Here is a 5,805-nt window from a genome sequence, read left to right as displayed (position 1 = left end):
ACATTACATAAAAGAACAATTCTTTGATGATTCAAATGACAAAACCTCCTTTCTATATATAGGAGTCTAAGGAGTCACAATATAATCCAGCCGACCTAACAATAATAATATAAAGCCACAAAACTAATAATAGAGGGATTCCATGGGGCACAGAAATAACAACATGGGGGTAATAGGGGCACAACAATATAAATAAGGGGTATAACTACAATAGTAATGGGGTAATCACTAGTATTATAGGGACCCAACATGCCCCTCTCCTTCAAAAAAGTGTTGTCCTCAACGCTTGAGTAGTTCTGGATACTTCTGCATAAAATTCTCGTCCTCCCATGTGGAATCTTCAGCGGATAAGTTCTTCCACTTGATAAGATACTCTGAAATTGATCGATTTCGTAGCTGTCGAGTTCTTGTTTCTGTGACTGCTTCGGTTCCAATATAATTTTTCCTTCCTCGTCAAGTTCTGGCAATATTGTTTGAACTGGGAGCTTGTCGCCTATAACCTTCTTTAAACATGAAACATGGAAAACTGGGTGCAATCGAGAAGTTGCAGGAAGCTCCAATTTGTATGCCATAGTACCAATCTTTTGCAACACCTTGTACGGACCATAATACTTTGGTGATAATTTATTATCCTTCTTAGCTTGCTTTAGGGACATTTGCTTATATGGTTGTAGCCGTAGGAATACCCAATCACCTACATCAAAACTTCTTTCACTGCGATGTTGATCTGCCTGTTGTTTCATTCTATTTTGTGCCAACACGAGGTTATCCTTTAAGAGTTGGAGGACTTGTTGTTGATGTTCGATGTGATGTTCCACTGCCTGAACCTTAGAATTTTCTCTTAAATATGATGTGATGGATGGTGGTTGATACCCATAAAGTGCCATAAATGGGGTCATTTTTGTTGCTGTATGGAAGGAAGTGTTATACCACCATTCAGCCAGAGGCAACCATTTGACCCATTGTGTCTGTTTATCAGATACAAAGCAACGAAGATATCCTTCCAAACATTTGTTTACTATCTCAGTTTGCCCATCAGATTGAGGATGATAAGATGAGCTATGAGCTAACTGAGTACCAAGACAAGAAAATAATTCTGTCCAAAAATTTCCAGTGAAAATGGGATCTCTGTCACTTACAATAATCTTTGGGTTTCCATGTAGCTTTTGAATTGTTTCCATAAATGCAGTAGAAACTGTACTGGCTTTAAATGGATGTGATAATGCACAAAAGTGTGCATACTTGGTAAGTCTGTCAACTACCACCATGATGACACTCTTTCCCTCAGACTTGGGTAAACCTGTGATAAAATCCATTGAAACCTCCTCCCAACGTTGGCTTGGAATGGATAAAGGTTGTAATAGACCCGGTGTCTTAATTGTTTCAACTTTATTTTGTTGGCAAACCAAACATTCCGCCACAAACTTTTGAATATCTGATTTAAGGCCATCCCAAAAAAATTCCTTCTTAACCCTGTGGTAAGTTTTTAAAAATCCTGAGTGCCCTCCTAAGGGAGAAGTGTGCAATTCCATAAGAATCTTTTGTTTTAGCTGGGAATTCTTACAGAGGTATAAGCGATCTTTGTACCATAACGAATCATTTTTCCAGCTAAATGTATCAGACGTACTGGAATCTTGTTGTAGCTTTCGAATAAGTGCCCACACTTCTTCGTCATTCTTCCATTCCTCCCTTGCTTCGTTTATCCAATCTGGTTGGATAATAGAAATGGCGCACAACAATGCTTCCACATCCTCATCCTTTCTTGAGAGTGCATCTGCCACCACATTTTGCTTCCCTTTTTTGTAGATGATTTCAAAGTCATAACCCAACATCTTTGTGACCCACTTTTGTTGCTCTTCAGAGGATAATCTTTGTTCTAAAAAGTATTTAAGGCTATCATGATCCGTTTTTACCTTGAAGTGTCTTCCCATTAGGTAGGGTCGCCATTTCTTAAGTGCATGGAGTATTGCCAACATTTCCTTCTCATAAATAGCTTTGCTTAAAAACTTTCCCTTGATTGGACGACTTTCAAAAGCAATGGGTCTTTCATCTTGCATTAGAACAGCACCAATTCCATTTCCTGAAGCATCACATTCCACAATAAAGGTTTTTGTGAAGTCCGGTGTAGCTAAGACCGGTGCTTGGCACATTGCCTCTTTAAGATGTTCAAAGGCCTTTGTTGCTTCCGGAGTCCATGAAAATGCATCTTTCTTCAATAATGTTGTTAGAGGTGCTGCTATTCTCCCATAATTCTTAACAAACTTGCGATAATACCCTGTCAACCCAAGAAATCCTCGCAGATGCTTTATGGATGTGGGGATTTTCCATTCCTTAATGGCTTTAATTTTGCTAGGGTCTACCTTAACTCCTTCATGAGATACAATATGACCCAAATATTCCACCTCCTGGACTCCAAAGAAACATTTGGATCTTTTTGCATATAATTGTTTCTCCTCCAATAGTTGTAGCACCTTGTCAACATGTTCAACATGATCCTTCCAAGACTTGCTGTAGATTAGTATATCATCAAAAAATACTAACACAAATTTTCTAAGGAATGGTTTGAAAATTGAATTCATCAAACCTTGAAATGTTGAAGGTGCATTGGTAAGGCCAAAAGGCATGACCAAAAATTCATAATGACCCTCATGAGTTCTAAATGTCGTTTTCGGAATGTCTTCAATCTTCATTCTGATTTGATGATATCCCGAACGAAGATCCAACTTGGTGAAGTAAATTGATCCATGCAATTCATCCAGTAATTCATCAATGACAGGAATGGGGAACTTATCTTTAATAGTGAGCTTGTTGAGCTCCCTATAATCCGGACACATGCGCCATGATCCATCCTTCTTGTGCACCAATACTACTGGAGCAGAGAAAGAACTTTGACTTGGTTGAATTATACCAGCCTCTAGCATTTCTGCAACCATACGTTCAATTTCACTTTTTTGGACATAGGGATATCTGTACGGCCTGATGTTTGGAGGAACACTTCCTGGAATCAGATGAATAGCATGATCATGATCACGCATAGGTGGGAGACCTTTGGGAGTCTCAAATACCTTGGAATGATTGTCCAGGACTTTTTGGAGATCTGGAGAAATAGATGATTCCGATGTGGAAACATCTAGCGAACATAATTGTGCAATTACACCTCTTTGCTCCTTTTTTAGAAGCTTTGTCATACCATTAGAGCTGATTATCTTTCCTGGTTTCCCTGCAATACCCCTTAATTCAACTTCCTTTCCTTCCGTAGAAAATTTGATGAAAAGTTCTTGAAAATTAAAAGCTATTGTACCCAAGGATTGTAGCCATTGGACTCCTAGTACAACATCAGCACCTCCCATTGGAATGGAAAGCATTGGGCTAGTCAATACATATTCTCCCATGGATAGCTTGATATTATGGCACTTTCCAGAGCAATTTATTGTTCCTCCATTTGCAATCATCACTTGACACTCTGGTGCTGGATATAGGAAGCAATTCAATTCTTTTGCTACCCTACAATGAATAAAATTGTGGGTGCTTCCTGAATCAATCAACACTATTACCTTTTTCTTCTTGATTTGTCCTTCTATCTTGATGGTTTGAGGAGTGGTAATTCCTGCCAATGCATTACAAGATATGGTCGGATTTATTTGTTCTTCATCTAGGCTTTGTTCCTGGAGTATATCTTCTTCTTTTGACCTTTCTTGCTCTTTTTCTTCTTCCTCTTCACAATCTATGTAGAATAATTTCTTCTCAGCACACTTATGACCTTTAGTGTATTTGCTATCACAACTGTAACAAAGCCCTTTTGCTCTTTTTTCTTCCAATTGTTGTGGTGTCAACCTTATAGGTTGTGGAAGACTAGGGGCAACAACACTTCCGTCTTTATAGTTGTGAGTGGTATGCTTCCTGGTTGCCATAATTTTGCTTTCCATTTTTCTTGCTAACCTGAATGCCTTCTCTAATGAATCAGGTTCCCAAAGGCGAACATCATGTTGGATATTATCCTTTAAAGACCCTATGAACACATCAATCCTATGCTCCTCTGGAATATCTTTTACCCTTATGTTCAATTTTTGGAACTCCTCAATGTGCTCCATTACTGAACCCTTTTGTTTGAGACTTATCAATTGGCTAAAAAAAGTGTTGCTTTTTGTATCTTCATAATGTGCTATCAATTCTTCCGTAAAAATTGCCCAAGTGATAAATTGTTTACGACGAGAGCAAAGCCATTGATACCATACAAACTGATTTGGTTCCAAATATACAGTTGCCATACGTACCTTTTGTGTGTTTTGCACATTATTGAGATCGAAGAATTGCTCCATCTGTAATATCCATGTGGCGGGATCCTTGCCATCAAACTTCCTCATATCGATTTTTGGAATATGGTGAGTCTTCGATCCAACATTAGAGTCTATGGAATCATGATTAACATTTCTTTTGTTCTCATCATGAGTTTCCTTTACTACCTTTCACCATTAGTGACCATTTCTTGTAGCACTTATTCATATTTATCTTCAATTCGTCCATGTCTGTCTTCAAATCTATCTTCAAATCATCCATCTTAGCTTCCCGTCAATCATCTTAGCTTCATGCCTTCTTTAAACATCCATTTTAGCTTCTACACTTTCTTTAAACCATCCATCTTAGCTTCTACATCTTTCTTTAAACCATCTATCTTAGATTCTGTTCCTTTTTGTGCAAGGACATTTGTTGCACTTGTTCTTGTAATTTTGATATATCATATAGCATTTCTTCTTCTTCTTCATGAGTCATGCTAGAGCTTTTAGGTTCCTTACTAGGTGTTTGCATTTTCTTTCCTCGGGGCATCCATTAGCCCTTTGAATTCCTTCAAAATAATTTTCAAACCAAGCTTAAGCAAAAATTTAAGAAAATCTACACACCTTTTTTTCACTTTGTAGGAGCTCGATATTGCCTCTGATGTATCTATGTAATTTCCAATCATCTAGTTCTGAATTTGTGACCTGTAGTAGCCCTCTGTGTCCTCTTTCCAATGCCACAAGTCTGACCCAAATTGGATTCTCCAAGGAAGAGTTATGTGAAATCTCCCACAGTGACTTGCTTATATACTATTTCATTAGAGCGAACTTGTACGACGTGCAACGAGTCACTGTTTTGACCTTTGGATCTGAAACATACATACAAAAGACTACAGTCTGTCCTCTTTCTATACCTTTTTATGAAATTTCAATCTTATCCCCAGAGAGAAAGTTATGATGATTTTCCCCAGGTCACCTGTTTTGAATGTAATTCAGGAGTCTGCAAAAAGACCAACTTCCTTAGATCATATCTCCGAAAATATCGCGCGAAAAGCTCTGAAATTTGTACCCAAGGTTCAGCGTGATTTCTTCTCAAATGGGTTTTTTTTGTGACTTCTGAAACGTCATAGAAAAAAAAGTTATAGCGAAAATTCCACGATGACCTGTTTGGAGCAGCGAAACCCTAGAATCCAAAGCTCTGATACCAAATGTTATGAAACCAGCTCAAGAAAAGATAGAAAAGATAGATCAACGCCTTAGAATTCAGCCTCTTCAAGGGGGAAACCTCCTTTACATTACATAAATGAACAATTCTTGGATGATTCAAATGACAAAACCTCCTTTCTATATAGGAGTCTAAGGAGTCACAATATAATCCAGCCGACCTAACAATAATAATATAAAGCCACAAAAATAACAATAGAGGGATTCTATGGGGCACAGAAATAACAACATGGGGGTAATAGGGGCACAACAATATAATAAGGGGTATAACTACAATAGTAATGGGGTAATCACTAGTATTATAGGG

Source organism: Pinus tabuliformis, chromosome 4_2 (assembly GCF_031772625.1).
Source record: "Pinus tabuliformis cultivar Carrire ecotype Pingquan chromosome 4_2, CPIR1, whole genome shotgun sequence".
Lineage (NCBI taxonomy): Eukaryota > Viridiplantae > Streptophyta > Pinopsida > Pinales > Pinaceae > Pinus > Pinus tabuliformis.
Note: the sequence above shows the minus strand (reverse complement) of the source record.